Genomic DNA, 22839 nt, shown 5'->3' with positions numbered 1-22839 from the left:
GTATATGTTTAGGATCTGGGCATACTTGACCCCGATTCCACCAGCTCTTTATAGTCTAGAAACTGAGTTGTCTATCCTACTCTGATGGACCTAGTCTTGCTGCCCAGGAACTTGCCACCCCCTTCGAAGCACACCATCCCTAATTGGTGTGGGGTTGGTTAGGATCCAGGGAAGAGCCTGGGGTGAATAGGGAGTCATTACTAATCTGTATAGTGTCACCAAAGTGAGAGTTTCAAAACAGAGAGTGGTTTGCAGGAAAACTCCGATTCATCAAGTGTCTGTGATGACCTCTCTTGATGTTCAGGCGTGGGCGCCTTTTAACTCCTGTGTGGTGGATCCAAGGGGCGACTCCTTAGTTTAGGGAAGAGTGTGTGATTAGTAACACCAAGCGATGCCCTACCCAAATAGGACATAGTAGATCTTGGGACAAACCGCTTTTCCAAGTTTTAAGGAAGACCCAGTCTCCTGGCTCATATGGGTGGAGTTTGACCTCCATGGACAAGGGAAGTCAGAAGTTTCCATATTTATTGAGTTCTTCTAGCACCTGCTTCAGATTGATTATGTGTTTGATTGCCATGGAAACCTCTTTGTCTGGGTTTGTAGCGAATTTGAGTCCTTAGGGAACAGCCTCCCATGGGTGATTTCCAAGGGGCTAAGCTTCAGTTTGCCTTTTGAAACTACCCTTATCTGAGTGAGGGCTATTGGCAGTAATTTAGCCAATTTTCCTGCATCTCTTGGCACAATTTTGCTAATGTTTTCTTTAAAGTTTGATTAGCCCACACAGTTTTTCCAGAAGTTGTAGTCTGTTTGCAGCATGTAGCCCTCCGTTTAATTTTTAAAACTCTGGCTACTTTGGAGGTTATTTGTGATATAAAAGTTGGCCTGTTGTCACTCTGAATTGATCTAGGCAACCCCAAGTGGGCAATTATTTCTTTTAACACTTTTGTTACCACATTCGCCCTTTCTGACCTACAAGGAAGGGCTTCAATGCATCCACTAAACTTATCCACAAACACCAAGAGGAATTTGTACCCTCCAGGGGCCATGGACATAACAGTAAAATCAGCTTGCCAGTCTTCCCCCACTAAAGTTCCCCGAATTTTCATTGCTTTGGCCAGGGGAGGTACAGGAGGCCTGGTTTATGCATTATTCTTCTGGCGATAGATGCACTGCCCAGTTATTGTTTTCAATAAGTTCTTTTATACCTGGGGTGCTTATGACCTTTGTCAGCCATAAGTATATAAGTTTTCTTTTCCATGATGGGTAGAATCATGAGCACTCTTAAGGAGCCCCCAAGCTGTTTGGGGACCTAAATCTTCCCTCATGGGTTTATCATCCAGCCCTTGACTATTGGAGACCACTGATAACCCTGTGTAGTGGTTTCCCTGACTTCATCAGGGGAATTTACACTGGTGTAAATTCATAGAAGGGTAGAATGGGAATTAATGATAATTGGAGAAGCTCTCCTGATATAGCAGCCCTTTTTGCAGCTGCATCTGCCAAATCATTCCCCTTTATATTCTCTGATTCCCCACTTTGATGGCTTTTACAATGGCCACAGCTACTTCCTTGGGGCCATGCACCAGAGGATCTCTGGCTCAAGTTTGATTTCTCTTACTGCTGCCGTTACAAAGTCCTCTTTCTTTCCAAATGGCTCCATGAGCATGAATTACAGAGAAAGCATATTTAGGGTCTGTGTATATTGTTGGTATTTTTTCTAGTCCCAATTCCAAAGCTCTGATTGATGCAATTATTTCTGCCTTTTGGGTCAAGGTGACTGGTGTCAGCCCCTTGGCTTCTATAGTTTCATGCAGAGACACTACTGCATAATCTGCTCTTCCTTGTCTGTTACTCACGAAGGTGCTCCCATCTACAAATCATACCTCTTCTGCATTCGGCAATAGTTCACCCTGGAGATCTCTGTGGCTAGAGTAAACCTGATCAATCACTTCTGGGCAAGCATGGGTAATAGGTCCCTTGGAATCAGAGAGCAGGGTAGCTTGGTTTAACGTATGACAAGGTTTTAAAGAAATCTGAGGGGACCCTAACAGCATAGCTTTATATTGTAGTGTTCTATTCTTGGATAGCCAGAGATGTCCTTTAGTCTCTAGTAGGCTAGAGACTTGCTGGGGGCTCCACATCAGTCAAAGTTTGGCCCATCATCTCCTTTTCTGCATTCTTGATTAATAAGCAGGTGGCAGCTATGGTTCTCAAGCATGGGAGTCATCATTTTGCCACAATAATAGGCTACCACGCTTTTAGGGGGTCTCAGCATTTGGGTTAGCAGTCCTGTAGCTACTCCCTGTCTGTCACAGACACATAGGCCAAATGTTTTGCTCAGGTCTGGTAAGGCCAGTGTAGGTGCTTCCATTAACAAGTTTTAAGCTTATTGAAAGTTTAATGACATAGCTTATCCCATTCAAAGGGGTCTATTTCTGGCCCCTGTAGTTTATCCTAGAGAGGCTTAGCAATTAATCCAAAGTTAGGGATCTAAATGCAGCAAAAGCCAGCCATCCCCAAGAATCCTCAGAGCTGCCTACAAATTTTTGGTGAAGCAAGTTGACATATTACCATTTTCCTTTCTAGGGGAAGGCTGTGTTGTCCCCTTGAAATGATGAACCCCAAGTACTTTACAGTCTCTTTAGATATTTGTGCCTTCCCTTTAGACACTTTATATCCCTTACTGGCTAAGAAGTTTAACATTTTAACTCAATTTTGACACTACCTGGGGATAGAATCAGATCCCACAGGTTAAGAGTTCAGTCCCACAGGATTACCCTTTGCCTCCCATTTTAGATGCCAATTGCAAGTTCAGGTTGTCACCTGTGCTTCTGACCAACCAGCCACAGAGCAGATGTTCCCACAGCCCCCTCATTGTGTTTGATTATTTTGATAGAGCGGCTCACAGAACTCAGGAAAACATTTTACTTAGCAGCCAGATGGAAGAGATGCATAGAGTAAAATACGTGGGGCAAGGATGTGGAGCTCCCTGACCCTCTCTGGGCATGTCACTCTCCCCAAATCTCCCTGGGTGTTTACCAACCCAGAAGCTCTCTGAAGCCCATCCCTTTGGATTTTAATGGAGAACCCCCTACATAGGCACAGTTGATTACGTCATTGGCCTTTGACAATTGAACTCAATCTTCAGCCCCTCTCCTCACCCTGGACTTGTGGAGAGGGGGATGGGGCTGAAAATTCCAACCCTGAATCTCACAATAGGTTTCCCTATTTTCCCACACACCAGCCCCCACCCTTAGGGGCTTTCCAAATGTCACCTTATTAACATAAATGTAGGTGTGGTTGAAAGGGTCTTGTTAGGAATAACAAAAGACACCTCTTTCCCCTTTATTGCTCTGGAGTTATTTCAGGAACTGAGGACTAAAGTAATTATTATAACAAAATATGCCTCTATGGCTCTTATATGGGAAATTACAAGAGTTTTTGGATCTCTGTGCCAGAAACAAAATGAAGATATTTACTATTATAAATCCAGTACTGTACAGCATTGACAGCACTACGGTCTTGAACAAATCTACATTCCCCAGTTCTAAAAACGTATTGATTATAAGAAAGATTCATCTTTATGGCTTCTGGCTTCTAGGGGTATTGTTTTACCTGGGGCCAGCAATCTACCTGCTTCAGTTTTACCTTTACTGACATGGCACTGGCTGCTCACTCCACCTGTCCTTGTGCCTATAATTCTGAGTTAGCTCAGCTTAAAACATTTAGGGGAATCTCTTCCTTCTCAGGTGCTGGTGTATCCTGTAATAGGGCCATAAGCTCAACTCCCCAACTTTTTGGATCTTGGATCTCTACTTTATCTTTTCCCAGCTTATTGAGGCCCCCAACTTAGATAGCCTGTCCCTCCCTAGAGGGGGAACAGGGCATTCTGGTACATACAGAAAGAAACGCTTAAGTATTTTTTATCCTGTTTCATAGGTCAAGGGGCTTCAGAAAACTTTTGGTATCTCTTTTGCCTGATACTCCTTTGATGCTACATCTTTTTCTTTTTGAAATGTTTCTCTTTTTGGTATTCAGCACCGAGAATGTGGCTCCAGTATCGAGTAAAAATTCTAACATGTTCTCCTCCTACTGCCAAGGTCACCCCTAGAGCCAACTGGGGAGCCCCATGGCCCTGTCACATCTCATCTGTGGTCAAGAGAAGATGCTGTGTCTTGGTCCTGTTCAATCTCTTCCCTCTCTGGCGATGGTTGGGACAGTCCTGCTGCTAATGCCCTGCCTGTTTGCAGTACACACACCCAAATTTGTTGGTGGCTTTCTGGTCACTCATTGGGGGCTGAGGTCACTCACTCCTTCTCTTCCTCAGGTTACCTTGAGCAGACGTGAAGGGCCACACCCAGCAGGGTGGCTTGCTTTTTCATCTTCTTGTCTTCCTCTTCGTGATCATCAGGATCATTGGGATTCCACCCAGCATCGGTCCCTCGCACAGTCTGTTCCTCCCTTAGTCTGTTCACTAAGCCAGCGAATGGCTGATCCTGGGTCATATTCATTACATGCTTGTTCTCTAGCTTTTAACAGAACAGCTGACTTTTCCTCAGCCATAAGGAGAGTAGATAACAGTCTTTGAATGTCTGCCAAGTTTGGATTATGAGTGGCAGATTTATGACTTCCTCTGAGTAAGCTCTCAATCCTTTGTTGTGTGCCTTCCAATTATACAAATCAGAGGGGAAAAGGGGATGTGTACATTAATAAGTTTCTTCTCACCATCAGGCTCCTGTCTTAGGGGATATATCCCAGATTTGTAACTGGTTCCTAATCTAGTTGTACTATCCGAAAGAAAAGGGTGAGGGTCTTTGGTTGTTGGAGAGTCCAATTCCCTGTGGAAGGATTGCTCGGTGGGGGACAGTAACGACTTTGACCCTGGTACATCCTCCAGAGGTCTCTTGGGGCTCACCAGCTGGTCTACTGATGGGGCCAAAGCTGGTGGACTCTGAGGTGGGCTTTCCTTAGTCCCATGTTTCCTTCTTTGGTGGAGCAGGTCCTCCTCATCAGAAAGATGTCTTCAATTCAACCTTTAACCTTTCACTTAGACGTAGTGCCATGAAGCACTGGACACAAGGGATTTCTTCCAATTTCTTGGTTCTTTTTCAAAATAGATCTAATTTTAGTATTGTGTTAACACTTAGGGTCTCATTTTCTGGCCATTTTCCCCCATCCTCCAGTGAATATTGCAACCAGCTGTGTTGCATAATAAGATCATTATCCTCTGGGGTCAATGGGGAATATACAAAAGCCTTTCAAATCTGGAGGATGCAGGCCAATGAGCTTTCCTCTGGTGTGGAACTTGGTCCCCTCATTTTCTAGCATCTTTTCTGATGGTCTGTTTCCAACCTCCCAGGAGAAACTTCTAAGGTTAGTGGTGATACAGATGCCACAAGGTTGTGCCCATAGGAAGCTTAGTACCTTAATCACCCGAAACTAGGCTCAGGCCAAGTTTCCTCAGGCTGTTTTTCTCAGGCTAAACTAAATCCTTAAAGGGAAAATCAAACTGGTGGATCCTGGGTGTCACCCAGGGAGCACTGATAGGGAGGGCCTGTGTTACGGAAACAAGTGGGTTTGCCTCTGGGTGAGTTAAATAAGAATTGATGCGGGGTCGGTGAGCCGAGGAGTTGAATGAAAGATTTCTTGGACTCTCAAGCTCTGCCAGTAATGCTCTTTTATTTAGAGAATAGTGTGGAAAAGCATGGGCACAGGATCCATGGGCAGTAAGAGCTGCTGCTGCAAACATGAGTTGACAGTAGGGCTAAATTTAAAGCATAGGTGTGTGAGTTATCTCTTTACAAGACAAAGGAAAGAATATGTAAAAAGTTGTTAAGATAGTAACAGTGCAGGTGGGGTCTAGTTATTGGGTGGTCCTATAACTTTAGATAAGAATCAGACCAGATTAAGTCAGGATGTCTTATGCTTCCCTGAGGATGTTGGTGGTGGGGGGAGTCAGCTGTGTGAGGTTACCAGATGAGCACAATAAACAAGACTTAAGTCCTTGCCATCCCCATTAAGAGTTTCTAGACCTAAGGTCATCCCCCCTTCCTCCTGCTGCAGAGAGGGAGACACACCCATAGATGGAGACTTCCTTCATAAATGCAAATGTCTCTCATCAAGGGGCAAGCAAATTTCACTCCCCAGAGTCCAGGGCTCAGAAATCTTTTGGTCTCTCCCTTTCCTGAGACCTCCTTCAGTTCACACTTTCCTTCAGAAAGGCTTCCCTTGTGGACATTAAACACCAAGAACATGGCTCCACTAGGGAGCAAAGATTCAGCCTGCTGTCCTCCTTCCTGTCAAGGTCACTGGGGCTTCCTGGAGCCAACTGGGGGGGGATCCCTCAGCCCCATCACATCTCATCTGTAGTCAAAGGAAACTGCCACGGCTGGGTCTTCTTTGATCCCCTCCCTCCCTGGGGACAGTTCGGACAATCCTGCCACCAACGCCCTTCCTGTTGGCAGTCAGGACACCGATTAGCCCCCGACGTTGTTGGTGGCCTCCTGGCCCCTCGGTGGGGGCCGGGGTTACTCACCCATGGTATATGCCTCCTCTCCCTCAGGTTACCTTGAGGAGACTGGCGGGCCACAGCGAGCAGGGCGGCCTGCCTTTTCATCTTCTTGTCTTCCTTTACATCCTCAGCTTCAAGCCGGTTATTGAGCACCCTCCATGCAGCCTCTCGTAACTGTGCAGGACTGGTAGCAGGACCGATCACCAACTTTTGGAGTTTCCCATGGGTGTCTGGAGCACTTCTGAGATCTGAAATACGGATTCAGGATCACTGTACTGCCCAGGGCCTCCAGGTCCCAATTTGTGTATCGCCTGAGGCAGTTCTGCGGCCTCTGGAACAAAGTGTGTGTGTGGGGGTTGGGGAGGAGGGCGGCTTTCCCCAGGGCCCTATTGGACCTGTCTTAATTTAGGCCATTTAATGTGTGGCTGGCTTACTCTTTTCATGGCTTTCAGAAGATGACCCTGAAAATATCCTCCCTTTCCTCGATCCTCAGGATCATTGGGATTCCACCCTGGTTCAGTCTCTGGCACAGCCTGTCCACCAGGCCTGCAGACATCTGATCCTGGGTCATCTTCCTTACCCACTTGTTCTCTGGCTTCGAACGGAATGGATGACTTTTCCTCAGGCATGAAAAGTGTAGTCAACAGGCTTGGAATATCTGCCCAGGTTGGATCATGAGTGCAGAAGATTCCCTCCATCGGGCTTATGAACTATGGGTCAGCGCTCAGTCCTTTTGTGTGTGCCTTCCAATCACATAGGTCAGAGGTAGAAAAGGGGACATGCACATCAATAAGCGTCCCCTCACCATCAGGCACCTGTCTTACGGGCTGTATCCCAGGTGTGTCACTTGTTCCTAATCTGGCTTTACACTCTGGAAGAGAATGGGGGAGGGTCTCGGCTTGTGCCAGTGTCCAATTTCCCGCAGGGGGATGGCGGGGGAAGAACAGCAAGGGGTTTGGACCGGTGCCGGCCTCTGGCTCAAGCAGGGGTAAGGTAGGAGGATGAGGTGGAGGTCCGCCAGGGCTCACCAACTGGTCTAACTGTGGGGCTGAATCTGGTGTATGTGGGTAACGTCGGCTTGCCTCAGTTTCACATTTTTGTTTTTTCCGATCTTGTTGGCCTCTTCAGAATAATCAATCTTAGATTCAACCTTTATCCCTTCTTTGAAGCATACTGCCTCCATACAGTGAACATAAGGAATTTCTTCTTCTTTCTTGGTTCTTTTGCAACTTAGATCAGATTAGAGCATGGCATTAACTTTAGAGTCCCTTTCTTGACATATTTACCTATATTCCAGTGAATATTGCAGCCAGGTTGTATATATAAAAAGACCATCTCCTCTCTGGCCAATGGGTGAACACTTGAACACCCTGTAGTTCTAGAGTACACAGCACAATGTGCTTTTCTCTTGGATGGAGCTTTCTCCCCCTCTTATTATAGCATCTTTTCTTATGGTCTCTTTCCAACTTTCCAGGCGCTGCTTGTAATGGTTAGTGGAGACTCAGATGTCACAAATCTGTGCCCAGAGCACATTTGGCACCCTAATAGTCTAAAATGAGACAAAAGTCAAGGCACTAATACATTAAAAGGAAAAGAAAACTGTTGGATGCTGGCTTTCACCCAGGAACATGTGATAAGGGAGGGCAAGGAGCAGAAAAAGGAGACCTAGGAGTCCAGAAAAGCCAGACTGTGAAAAAACAATATGGATGTCTAGCGTCCTTGACAAAAACAAACCAATGACCAAAAAGGACAGACTCAGCAACTCCAGAGGGGCCTAAATCCCATCTCAGGGGACCTCTCCTCAGGTCACAGGCCCAACACAAAGACAGACTCAGCGACTTCAGGGACAGTTTAACTCCATCGAAGGGGAGCCCTTCTCCCATCACAGACCCAATTCAAAGACAGAATCAGTGTCTGCAGGGGGAGCCCAAATCCCCACCTCATCACTCAAGAGGAAATTATTTCTGCAAAGGACTCAAACCCCTGAGTAGTCAAGAGGGATTGCCCCCATTCACCCGAGTATCTGGGCCATGCCATCCAGACAAGACTCAATCTCTAAAGGGGACTCAAACCCCTGACTAGTCAACAGGGATTGCTCCCATTTTGCCAGAGTCAAGCGTCAGCCCTTCCGGAGTGGGCAAGTCCTGTGGTCCCTCCGACCATAGGGGACTCTCGCTCCCCTAAGCCTGTCAACCCCCAAATGGGGATTCAAACCCCAAATTCAGGCCCCAACAGGCATGCTTTTGTTAGACAACTTAAAGAAAGACCTCTTATAGCCATGCAGTGGGTTTGGCGCCCCCTCCTCCATTGAGAGAGCCACCAAGCAAAGTGCTCAGTGTGGCTCTTGGGTCTCCTGAGGGGGCAGCGACATGAAGCTGGTGGCACAGGCACGATGAAGGGGCCAGTGCCCCATTGGGAGCCCACTTGTCACCGAAACCGAAGTGAGTTCCCTCCTGGTGAGTTAAATCAGACTCTACACCAGAATTAGTTGTCTCACAAACTAAAGTGTATTTGCGGTAAATAGGAGACCATGAGGACTCATTTCCATAGTCGTGGCATCCCCATACAAAGGGAAGAAGGGACATTTATTTGGGCTGGGGAATGAATATTGAAAAGAGAGGTGCATATCCTCTTGCACAGGCTCTGTTGGGAAATATGATTTCACACACACTGCAGCTGATGGTAGTAAGACCTAAGCTCCTCCAGGAGAGATCATAGCACTAAAAATAATGCAAAGGTCACAGGCACAGCTTTCATGGTGAGACCTGTTCCAGTTCATGATGGTTGGTGGTGGCATCTCCTAAACATAACAAAAGGAAGAAGAACAATGTGGAAAAGTTGAAATACCCAAAATTACCATTTAGTTCCTTCCAATAACTAACCTGTGGCAGTCATTTGCATTCATGATATGAGTGTAAGATATTTGTGTAGACTGATCAACATTGAAATAAAAGTCACTTATGAAGACGGTGTTAAAGTACCACAAGCAGAAGATTTTCTAAACCATATAAGAGCATTCCCTGAAAGTTACAGACAATCTGTTGCAGTGCTAGTGAAAGGTTTTCAATGTCTCCTTGAGAGACCTTCCTTCACAGCTACATGTAGCTCAGTTCAATGAAAATGTGCTTTCCTAAGGGCCAGCCCGGTGGCACAGCAGTTAAGTGTGCACGTTCTGCTTTGGCTGCCCGGAGTTCACCGGTTCAGATCCCCAGTGTGGACATGGCACCGCTTGGCAAACCATGCTGTGCCAGTCGTCCCACATATAAAGTAGAGGAAGATGGGCACAGATGTGAGCTCAGGACCAGTCTTCCTCAGCAAAATGAGGAGGATTGGCAGCAGATGTTAGCTCAGGGCTAATCTTCTTCAAAAAAAATAAGAAAGAAATGTGCTTTCCTGACATTTGAGAGAGAGCTTGAGTGAAGTCTGGGGACTGCAATGTGTGAGGCACTTACCTAGATGATCTGAAACAAGTAGAAGTCAGGGCTCTTCAGTATAGAGTACTTGTCTTGAATATGTGTTATAGATATTCTCTCCCAGCTGTAGTGAAATTTTTATTCAAGGGAGATTAGCCCTGAGCTAACTACTGTCAGTCCTCCTCTTTTTGCTGAGGAAGACTGACCCTGAGCTAACGTCCGTGTCCATCTTCCTCTACTTTATACGTGGGACGCCTACCACAGCATAGAGTGCCAAGTGGTGCCATGTCCGCACCCGGGATCTGAACTGGTGAACCCTGAGACGCCTAGAATCGGAACGTGTGAACTTAAAAACACTGTGCCAGCGGGCCGGCCCCTGTAGTGAAATTTTTAATAGCTCTCCTATTGCAGTTCCTGGCATGTTGAGGTCACCAATAGTCTTTCTTCATCTCATGCACAGGAGAGCCTGTGTGTAGGCTGTTCAGCATTGAATTAATAGTCAATTATGAAGATGATATTAAAGAGCCACAGGCAGGAGTCTTTCTAAACTGCATACCTGCATTGTCTGAAAGTTACAGATAATCTGTCCCAGAGGTAGTGAAGGGTTTTCAATCTATTTAGACGAATCCCTTCACAGCTACAGGCAGCTGAGTTCAGCAGGAACATGCTTTCGCATCAAGGGAAAGAGAGCCTGACTGAAGGGGTGAACTGCAATGTGTGTCGTTGTTCTCACTAGCACGATCCTAAACAGCTAAATGCCAGAGCTTTTCTCCACAGTGTACTTTGCTTGATTGGGTGTGAGATATATTCTTTCCCAGCTCTAGTGGAATGTTTAAAAGCTCTCCTAGGAAAATGTCACTTGAAGCTTCTGGCAAGCTGATCTCAGTCATAATTTTCCTTCCACACATGCGCTTGAGAGCCTGTGTCTAGACTGCTCGGCATTGACTTAAAAGTCGCTTATGAAGATGATATTAAAGAGCCACAAGCAGGACGTTTTCTAAACATCCTCTATTGTGGTGCCATAGACATAGCCTAAGTTAAAAGTTTGTGTTATATTATTTTGGCTTTGCCATCGTCTTACTATTGCAAAGATCACTGTAGTAGACACTGTGTCTCCCCATCCTTTGTCACGTTCAGCCACCTCTGACGTGGCTTACAGCCATGGTAGACTGTTTCTGGCTTGCTGGCAGCTTCCCACTTTGAAAATTTTGCTTATTTTTCCTGAGGACAGACTGTCTTGACAGCTTGCTCGGACCATACATAAGACAGTTTGGTATTGCCTGAGATTCATGTGCCAAGGAGCAGTACTCAACCAGTAAGGGACAAGAACCAATGGATAAACACTGAAGCTTTCCTAGTCTTCTTTCAAACAATTCCTAGAAATGTATAAGTGTTCTGAAGGATATGTCAAAGCATTTCAAGTGATGGATCTTTAGTTGCTTACAACAGTAATCTATACTTTATTGCACACGTCAGTAACTTTCTCTCTTCTCAGGTGCACATTCCATATTCCCTCATTTTTGCTTCCTGAAATCACCTACCAAATAAACATTGTATACCCAAGTCCTTGCCTCAGGGTCTGCTCTTGGGGCAATTTCCATTCTTACAATCCTAGTCTCTTGTATGCCATTAGTAAAATGAGGCCACACTTATCTATAGTACAAATGACACTCTATGGAGTCTTGATAATAAGAGATAGTGATAATATTGCAATACTGGATAACTGGAAGCCCTATCAGAAACCATTAATATCTGAGGCACAGACAGCGTCAATATCCCTGACCTGAGCATCAGCATCTTTGCTTAGACAACATTCTAGGTGGAGCTTTCCAAAAATGCTTGTGTCTGGAACTGATCCGATGGTGTTGCATCAGCTATCCTGTATCTTTTGTCTCCCACCACCACATCTAAAAAGAACTGCACTAGCATACACAGTATGAAAACTGACAGACAGGTTGTATGGTTCCCTGAGCTGAAATAAACCCAGACCACAGCAAGTAAAAACACCAAATCTTAACCAGGAGACCACCAGGGCTGGCTCTATTTGCAAAAATCCTGAGCTATTAAAATTCCCTCTTCTACTGAAATATAACTGATGGCAAATCTAGGGTGACTTTTTATTTCAGTAAGTATATGTCACTGAAACAAAGATTCTCTAGAACAACCCCAGTTTTCTCCTGTTTCTTTAGAATCTTGTTTGATTTTGTACTTGTTCCTGATAAGAGTTATTTTAATATTTTACATGTAGTTTTTTACAAGTTTGTTATGAAAAGAAATATTTTATAGTTCTACCAAAATAAATTTGCAATAAATTGTAAAAATTGCCTGATCCTAATAATTTTATGTTACAATTGTGGATGAGAAATAATATTGCAAACTAATTTTTAAATAGCTTCTGAAATGATTTCAAGAGTATGTTCCATTGGTCTCTAACAGTAGAATTTGAAACTCATTTAAGCCTAGGTTGTATTAGAGACAAACTGCGTCTTGATATGAGCTCTTGGTGTCCACCAGCAACATAGAGACTGACTGTTGACACTAGGAATCCTTCTGTCTTATGATTTGTCACTCTGAGAAAAATGGAAACTTGTTTTTATTGATGTTAAGTCATTTAATAGGTCTTTCTTGGAGACATAGAGTCTTGTATTTTAAAGACACTTGAGAAGTTTCTTATCTTGTCTAAAACATCCATCTATCCTGTCAATTCAAAGGCAGATAACATTCCTCTTGATATTAAGGTGAAATATACTCCCTATAACGACTATTCATTATTCCGTATATGTCTAAGCCATGTAATTTATCAGTAGGGATGCTGGACTCTATTGTTTAGGTCATAACAGCTTCACGTCCACTTAGCAGTGAGCAGAGATTTGAGTCTAGGGAAAGAGACTAGAGCAGATAGCAATAGAGCAGAGTCTGACTTGAATTGATAAAACTTTCAAGGTACTTGGTCTTCACATCTAGAATTAGTAATAAGTAAATTATTTCATTTAACCCAATTGTACACAGAGATCTGTTGAGACCCACTCCTGAGCTTGCTGCATGAAGCATGCAAAATAGTTTCAGAAGTATCTGAAGTCCCTGAAGACCTTCACACTGAAATATGTTTATTTATGACCCTATTCCCTGAATGAGAACCAGAATTCCCAAATAAAGGTCTCACTCCCCAGGGAAAGAAAGACAAATTGAATGTTCATTAGTCAAGTCTCGACTAGAGTGAAAAAGTGGAGATAGACACGGGACTCTCTTAGGTGATCATTTTGAATAACCATCACATGAGATGATTCCACTTTTTGTTTGTGTGTTTTGAATGGTAACCCTACATTTGCTGGGAAATGTTGCTTCTGGCCCCAGGATGCAAGCAAATCCAGCAGTTGGAAAACAAAGGATTCTGGCTCCAATGTTTAATTTTAATGGAGTATTATGAATAAAATTGAATGCCAGACCTTCATTCTTCTTTTTAATAACAGAAGATTATTTTCTTTATTCTTTTTTCTTTTGTTTCTTTTGCTGGGAAAGATTCACCCCAAGCAACATCTGTTGCCAATACTCCTCTTTTTTTTCCTCCTCGAAGCCTTAGCACATAGTTGTATATTGTGGTTCTAAGTCCTAGAACTAGAGTTCTATGTGAACTGCCAGCACAGAATGGCTACTGACACACGGCTGGTGTTCTTCCATACCCAGGAGCTGAGCCCAGGCCAGCAAAGTGGAGCATGCTGAACTTGAACTGCTAGGCCAGCAGGGCTGGCTTGCAAAACCTCAATTCTTATGTCAACAATAAGCCTTCAGGGTCCAGCCCGGTGGTGAAACAGTTAAGTGCGCATGTTCTGCTTCAGCAGCCTGGGGTTTGCCAGTTCAGATCCCAGGTGTGGACATGGCACTGCATGGCAAGCCATGCTGTGGTAGGCGTCCCACATATAAAGTAGAGGAAAATGGGCATGGATGTGAGCTTGGGGCCAGTGTTCCTCAGAAAAAAAGAGAAGGATTGGCAGATGTTACCTCAGGGATAATCTTCCTCAGACAAAAAAAGTGATAAGCCTTCGTGTATTTGCCATAAAAATAAGAGGATGTAAAACATAAATTCAAAATATGAATTGTTGTAATGATACTGAATATCAACTTTTCATTGAAATTCATAAAGAACTTATCATATACCTCATCCAATTTCTAGCTTGTCATAAAAAATTATTTGGATAGAAAATATACTTTTCATATAAACCTGTGATCTCTCTTCAAGCAAAAATAAATATTGTAATAAATACCCACAACATTTTTTATTTTACTTTTTGTCTGGAATTTGCTAGTCGATAAGCTTTTTCATAAAAAAGGGTATGTCTAAATGGTTTGTATTAACAGCTTGTAAAATAGTATCCAGGAAACCGTCAATGTTCAAAAGATATTTGTTGGCTGACTGATGGAGTGAATGATGAATAAGTGAATTAATGAATACAATATACACTCTAAAATTCTGAAATAAAATATATGATTTTCGTTCCCAGTGCTGGATTCTACCTTTAATGAGATTTTAACTTTGATAAAGAAACACAGACAACTTGTGTATCATTCTATAGAATATTTACTACTTCAGGGTAGGACACAAGTGTTCTTTCTTCATTTTCATGTTCCTAATAGCTAATAAGGATGTTGCACATTCTAGGCTCTAAAATAATGAAGTAACAGACAACCTGTGGACAATGCAGAGGAAATTACAAAGATTTCTCCCAACTTTGAGCTATTTATTACAATGAATTTATATCCTTTTGGTTAGCTCCAGAGTCCAAATATCCACCTGAAGTTCTTGTTCCTTCCTGTGTCATTTCCTTTGTATATTGTCTGTTGTGTGACCAAAGGCAGTCTGTACCATGCTCAGTTAACAATACTTTCATTCCCACCTCAGCTCTATCAATTTCCTCATCTAGTTAGCATTTCCATAATTTTGTAAAGCTTTTTTGAAAAAAGTATTGCTTTTACTCTTTCCATTGTTATTGATGCTTTATATTACAGCTTGATCTCTCATTTGAAGCTTACCATTTATTGTACAAGAGGCATTTCACATTTCCTAAGTTTTGGTTTGGTATTAATAAACTTACCTTGGTCAAGCAGATAAAATTATAAGACAGGACCATCACGTGGATCACAAAATTTCACCTTTCTAAATATTTGTAGGTAACACACCCACACACACCTACATACATATGCATACACACACACATATGTAAATATGCAGAAAATGACATTATAGAGACCATATTTCCATCACCCACATTAAACAATAGTTCTGCCTGATAAGATTAATAAAGTACTACATAATTACTTATAAGCTAAGTTTTCACTCATACAGTGTCCCCCATTCCCATTCCCTCTACCCTGTCTGGAGACAACAACTATCAAGTGTTAGAATCTTTTTTCTATTTTTCCAAATCTTTTTATATTTTTATTGAGGTAACAACACTTTAACAAGAGATCCACACTCTTAAGTTTTTAAGTATACAATACAGCAATGCTAACTATAGGCACAATGTTGTACAGATCTCTAGAACTTAATCATCTTGCATAACTGAAACTTTCTACCTATTGCATGGCAACTCCTATTTCCCCTTCCCCCAGCCCCTGGCCACCACCATTCTACTCTCTGCTTCTATGTGTTTGACTATTTTATATGCCTCATATAAATGGAATCATGAAGTATTTGTCCTTCTGTGACTAGCTTATTTCACTTAGTATAATGTCCTCAACGTTCATCCATCTTGCCTTCTGAAAAAATAAAATGAATTTAGCATTATGTTCTTGGATAAATAAATTATATTCCCGATTGTTAGTTACGTGGTTTTTAAATTTATATAATTAGGGGCCTGCCCCGTGACTAAGTGGTTGAGTTTGTGTGCTCCACAGCAGCAGCCCAGGGGTCTGCCGGTTCAGATTCTGAGCATGGACATGGCGCCTCACATCAAGCCATGCTGAGGTGGCATCCCACATGCCACAACTAGAAGGACCCACAACTAAGAATATACAACTATGCATCAGAGGGCTTTGGAGAGAAAAAGGAAAAATAAAATCTTTAAATTTAGATAACTAGATTTGTGATGTTTACATCATTTTGTGATTGGCACATACATATATATTTTGCTCAAACATAAAATTTGGATATTTAACTACCTTGATTGCTATGGATTTGGTTTATGAATTTAAACTAGATGAGCATTATGTTTGCTTCTGTCTTCTTTATTAAGAACAATAATGCACTTCACATATTTCTATTCCCCAGTTTGCTCACATACAATAATGCATCTGGGGCCGGCCCAGTGGGGCAGCAGTTAAGTTCACATGCTCTGCTTTGGCGGCCCAGGGTTCATCAGTTTGGAACCCGGGTGCAGACGTGGCACCACTTGGCAAGCCATGCTGTGGTAGAAGTTCTACATATAAAGTAGAGGAAGATGGGTACACATGTTAGCTCAGGGCCAGTCTTCCTCAGCAAAAAGAGGAGAATTGGCAACAGATGTTAGCTCAGGCTAATCTTCCTTAAAGAAAACAAAAAAGAAACAACATAAGTGGGGTGTTGAGGCTTCCTTCAATTGTTGTGTTGCTGCCAATTTCTCCCCTTAGTTCTTTTAAAACTTGCTTTAAATTCTTTTACTGTGTGTTTATCCAAAGAACATGAAATTAACAATTCAAAGAGATTTGTTGCACACCTATGTTCATTGTAGCATTATTCACCATTGCCAAGATATGGAAGCAACTCAAGTGAACATAATGGATGAATGGATAAAAAAGACGTGGTATATATATATAGTGGAATGCTACTTACCATAAAAAATGGAATAGTACTTACCACAAAAAAAGACAATATTGTGCCATTTGTGACAACATGATGGACCTTGAGGATATTATACTCAGCAAAATACGTCAGTCAGAGAAAGACAAAAACTCATCTGTGAAAGATAAACACTTAGATAAGGGGAATAGATTAACGGTTACCAGAGGAATAGTGGTGGGGTGGGCAAAAGGGGTAAAGGGGTACATATGTATCATGATGGATGAAAACTACACTATTGGTGGTGAACACGATGCTGTTTATACAGAAACTGATATTTAGTAGTGTACACCAGAAACTTACACCACGTTATGGGCCAATATGACCTGAACAAAGTAAACAAAAAAAGAAGCTAGGATATCCACCAATCCCTAATGCCCAGATATTTAATGTACTCCAGCCTCCTCCATCTCCCCAAGGCACAGATAGCCAGTGAGATTCCATTCCATACTGTGTGCACCAGCCTGAGTACACCACTGGTTTGTACTACTCTCCACATCTCTTTTTTCTTTCTCTTCTCTTCTCTTTTTTCCTCTCCTCTCCTCCCCTCTGCTCTCCCTTCCTCTATCCTCTCCCTTCCCCTTTTCTTTTCTCTATCTCCCCTCTCCCCTCTCTTATTCTCTTTCTTCTTTATTTCATTCATCAAATATTTATTGACACTTACTATATGTGGGATGCTCTATCAGGCAATGGGAACATAATATTAGAATTTATGGTTGGATAGAGAGGTGAATATTAATAAAATGATCACAAATTGTGATGAATTGTACAAAGAACTGAGAGACATAATAGATTCCAGGGACCTGGTCTGATCTGCAGTGTTTCACAACACATCCCTAGTTTTAAACTTAGATCTGAGAAATGAATTGAATTTATTAAAATTCCTTTTTTGGTCTTTTGTTTCATTTCTCAGAGTCCCCATCTGCCATCTGCTGACATATATGACCCAATGTAATGTTTTTATACCTTCTCTCTTGCTATGCTAAAATTTTCCTACTAATCTATAAAGATTCTCTGAAACTACGTTTTGGACACTTATTTGATACTTAAGTGTAAAGATGATATCAGTGCAAAATTGACCTTGCTTCTCCCCCATTGACTGGTGTCCCCCTAAACATATGTCTCCCTTGCCCTTCTTTTCCCTCTGGTTTTCCCAAATTGCCCAACCCCTTGGTTTCCATCACTAGGTTTGGTCGTGGCCTCATCTAGAAACCAGACTAGATTCAATCTCTGTAACTACCTCATCCCTGTTTCCTCTTTCTGCTAATTTTTCATGAAATGAAACACATCAAAAATCTTATTAAAGAAAATTTCCAATGTCACTGATTTACCTTCCAGATTCTAAGGCAGAAAAATACATTTTAATCATATTTTTAATTGCAAAGTATGATTGAAATGTTTTACTTGATAAAGCTGAATGTTGGTAAGTGGGTGGAGAAAATAGAAATTCTAATTCAATGTTACTGATGCTGTAAAATCTGGAGGGTTTATTGGCAACGTCCACCACAATTTTAAATGTACACGTTCCTTGACCCAGCAGATCCTCTTCCAGGACATACTTCTAAAAGTTTCATAAAGATGTATGTCAAGAATCCTCACCGCTTCAGTTATAATAAATATTTAAAACAACAAAAAGGTCCACCACTGGGGATTGGAGAAATCAATAGTTCAATCATACACAAAGAATCTTGCTGCCAATAAAAACAATGAGATAAATCAGTATGGACTGACATGGAAAGGTGTTCACAATATATTGTTAAGTGGAAAACATCTAGCTACAGAACAATATAGGTATATGAGCCTATTTCTGAAAAAAGATTACAAACAGCGACTCTGAAAGAATAAGTGAATACTAGTCATCTCTGGGTGGAAGGCTATCTGGGTACATTCTTTTCCCAAAGCATCACCTCTGTAAAGTTTCAACTTCCACAATGAGCACGTATTATTTTGTTAAATAAGTAATCATGGCTGAATAATATTATGATATAAGTTACAGTGGAGTTTTCCCCTCCTATTCCCGTCCCTTTATTTGAGAAATTTCTGTCCTTCATTTCCTCAAGGAATGTAACAGAATTTTTTTAAAAAACCTTTCCAAGCTTTCTTGCTTTTCTGTTCCAAAATCATAAGCCCTCAGGGGGAGAGAATTTATTATGTGCATAAACAAAATGTTTCATTTAGCAGCAAGAGGAAAGCAGAGTCTCCTTTGGACTAGGGAAAGATGCCACCTGACTGAAGTGATGAGGGAGAGAAAGCCTGAGAGGCCGTCAGAGGGAGAAAGAGAGCTTTTGACTTCCTAGAACAGAAATAACCTACATACTGTTCTCAGTAGCTGGTTGGTGGGGCAGGGAAGAGGGGTAGGAATAGGTAAGATTCCAGAAAATAATTGTATCTAGGCCAGGAGTTACAACTCAGAGGCCTACATGGGCTACACAGGTGACATAAAGGAGGGAAGCACAATGGTTGTAAAGGACTGTGAAGGAGTGATAGGCCATGCCATCCTGGAACAGCTGTTACTCAGGGTCAGCCTACTATTGTGCAACAGGGGTAGGGGCCCAGCATTGCCAGACTTTTTGATTTTTGCTTCTTCTTCTCCCCAGAGCCCCCAGTATAGAGTTGTATGTTCTGGTTGTAGGTCCTTCTTGGTTGCGCTATGTGGGATATAGCCTCAGCATGACCTCATGACTGGTGCCATGCAGTTGGTCAGGATCTGAACCAGCAAAACCCTAGGGCACTGGAGGAGAGCATGTGAACTTAACTTCTCAGCCACAGGGCCAGCCCCCTTTTCAATTTTTTACATCAAAGTTTAAGTTAAAAACTCAATTTTTAATTGGCTTAAATGTGCAGGTCAAACTAAGAGTACCTGTCTGAGTACATTTGGGCTACTATAACACAATATCATAGACTGGGTGGCTTATAAACAACAGAAACATTTCTCACAGTTCTAAAGGCTAGAAAGTGTAAGGTCAGGCACAAGAAGATTCAGTATTTGATGAAGTCCCATTTCCTGTGTTCATAGTCATCTTCTCACTGTGTCCTCACATGGTTGAAGGGGTAAGGGAGCCATCTAAGACCTCATTTCTAAGGGCACTAATATCATTCACAAGCATTCCACTCTCATGACTTAAGCACCTCCCAAAGTCTCTACCTCCAAATACCATCATTTGGAAGTTAGGATTTCAACATATGAATTTGAGGGAGGGACATAAACATTCAGTCCACTGCAGTACGTATGTGTTAATCCCAACTTACAGGTCACACACATGTGAGCTATTGAAGGCGGAAGTTACAGCCTCATGAAAAAAATCCTGTGCTCCAAACATTGGCCAAGTAGCAGGAGCTGTGAGTATCTCTCTCCACAGGTGGCAGTGTAGACTAGGACCACATGCTCCTTCCCACCTCCAATGCTCTGCTTAAAACCCAGAATAGATCTTGCATTAAATAAGAGAGATGAGGAGACAAGCAACCCAGAAGGACTTGATGTGATGCTTTTTATCTGCTAGTCTATGTGAATGGAGACATAGAGTCCAAAATGAAATTGAGTAAGAAAAGAAACAATCATTAATAATATAGACTAGTTTTTGTAACCCTTTTGGGAAAAACAGAAGTGCTCTGCCCAATCCCCTGGGGAACCAGCTTTTTCTTAAGAACTGCAGCCCTGGGGCATTTTTTTTTGCTGCCTGACCACTGCCATCATGGGTCACATGTATGTTCCTGGGAAGGACTTGTCCCAGTAGGCTCTGCCCCTCTGCCACAGCATCCCCACCTGGCTTAAGATGATGTCTGATGACACAAAAGAGCAGATCTACAAACTGGCCAATAAGAGCCCGACTCCCTCACAAATTGATGTGGTCCTGAGAAACTCACATGGCACTGCACAAGTATGTTTTGTGAGAGGCAATAAAATCTTGAGAATTCTTAAGTACAAAGGACTCAAAGTCTTAAGTCTTACTTAATAAAGCTGTTGCAGTTTGAAAGCATCTTGAGAAGAACAGAAAGGATAAGGATGCTAAATTCCATCTGATTCTGATTGAGAGCCACATTTACCAGCTGGCTAGATATAAGATTAGACGAGTGCTCTCCCTCAATTGGAAATGTGAGTCATCCACAGCCTCTCCCTGGTTTCATAAATTTATCTATGTACTCAAGCAATAAACCATTGTTTAACTAGAACAATAGAGAATCACAGCCCTGGGCTGTCTTTGCCTGACTGCTCCTGCTGTCTCTTCCTTCCCACTAGCTCCATAGATGGTGCTTTCTTTTCCTGTCCAGCCCATGCCAGGAAGCATCAGTGCTCCATCTTCCACCACTGTCATCAGGACACAAGAGAAAGGTAGGTCCATGTAAGTGGGGTTGTTAGTGAGAGTCAGAGGGGAGCACTTTTATTTCTGGGGTTGTGAGAAAAATGAGCTTCTGGAATCCCCAGCTGGAACCCAGAACAAAGAGAAACAATGTAATAGTGAGGGTTCGGTTTCCACAGTGCATTGAATAGTATAAATTGGCCATATTAAGTCATGCCATGAGGGCTGTCCTGGAAAACTAAGCCAACTCTTGATTTAAAAAATGAGATATTGGAGGGGCCGACCCCATGTCCCAGTGGTTAATTTCACATGCTCAGCTTCAGCATCCCAGGGTTTTGTCAGATTGGATCCTGGGCATGGATCTAGCACTGCTCATGAAGCCATGCTGAGGTGGCACCCCACATAACACAAATAGAAGGACCTACAACTAGAATATACAACTATGTACTTGAGGGTTTTGAGGAGAAGAAGAAAAAAAATAAGATTGGCAACACATGTCAGCTCAGGTGCCAATCTTTAAAAAAATTTAAACAATTAAAATAATGAAATATTGGGGAGAGGCATTTTGAACTCCACTACCCTACAGTCAAACCTCAGGTTCTCATTACCAATGTCCTTTCTTCCATCTCTACTTTCTCACCTTTATTTTTCCCACTGATTCTTACAGCCTTGGTTCATACCTCTACATGGATGAGTCAAAACCTAGACTTCAAGTGCAACTTCTCTGAGCACCAGACAGACACTCTCTACAGCCTGGGGAATTTCTCAGGTGGGCTGTCCAGAAGGTTTCCCAGACAATGGGAATTTTTAATAAGGAGCTCCCTGGAGATGGGGGTGGGGTGAGGAAAAGGAGGAGAAAAGAATCCAGGTACCTGAGGGGTACTGTAGACATTAAACCAATTTACTCTTTTTTCTGTTTAACTTGAGGGGTGATTCAGGGGGCTCAAGGAATTGTGAGCTTGTTTTGAAGAAAAAAAGGATATCTTTGGGGAGGTTGTGATCACCAAATGGCCAGCTCTGAGCAGCCCTGGAAGCCCGGAAGTCAGATTCCTCAGGGGTCTATTGGGGGCGACCCAATTGTTTCCCTGAAGCTCCTCCTGCCAAGTCTCTCATTCCATAAAACCTCCCTGTTTCTGTTCTTATGGAGGTGGATTTGAGGGAAACCAGGCTCCCACAGATTCTTTTTGACAATTTGAGTAAATATTTCTCCACTTCTAACCACCAAAGTCTCAGTGTTGGCTTCCTGTGCATCGGGCACAGAAACTTGAGATTAAGAGGTTCGGTATCAATTTTGGCAAGCCAGTCAGGAGTCTTGTGCCCATGGCTGGATGGCCCTTGTGAGGGTTTCAGTGGTTGGTGGTCCCCAGGGGCTGGGGGGAAGTCTTTGCCTGGGGGCTTCCCTTGCTGTTCCTCCCTTCCTGCCAGTGTCTGCTGCCCTAGGCACAATTCTCCCTTGGAGTGGAGAAACATGTTGGACTTCAGTCTTTGTGTGTGAGTGTGCTTTTGTCTTGTATACGAGTCTGTTGTCAGTTGAGTTGCTGTGACACGTGCAGTGGTGAATCTCCTGTCTCTCTATTTGCATTCTGTGTGAATGATTCATTGGAAAGGAGGGTCTCTCATTTGGGAGAGATCCAGGGGATGTGTGTCGGACTTCATCATCTATTTTTGTCCTGCAGGAATTGGTTTTGCCTGTCAGGTGAGTGACCATGAGAAGTGCGGTCATGAATACCCCATCTTTCCATTTGCATCTGTGTGAGAAGTGGGCCCCTCATTTTGGAGAGATCCAGGGGAGTGTTGGACCTCACC

At 42.8% G+C, this 22839-nt stretch overlaps 1 pseudogene; it reads left to right on the top strand.

Moving 5' to 3' along the window:
• The first annotated feature begins 20427 nt into the window (after positions 1-20427).
• On the top strand, positions 20428-20887 carry LOC100629785 (small ribosomal subunit protein uS15-like; annotated as a pseudogene).
• Positions 20888-22839: the final 1952 nt, after the last annotated feature.

Source organism: Equus caballus, chromosome 7, assembly GCF_041296265.1.
Source record: "Equus caballus isolate H_3958 breed thoroughbred chromosome 7, TB-T2T, whole genome shotgun sequence".
NCBI lineage: Eukaryota > Metazoa > Chordata > Mammalia > Perissodactyla > Equidae > Equus > Equus caballus.
The sequence above is the reverse complement of the archived record's forward strand: the minus strand, read 5'-3'. Positions and strand labels throughout refer to the sequence as shown.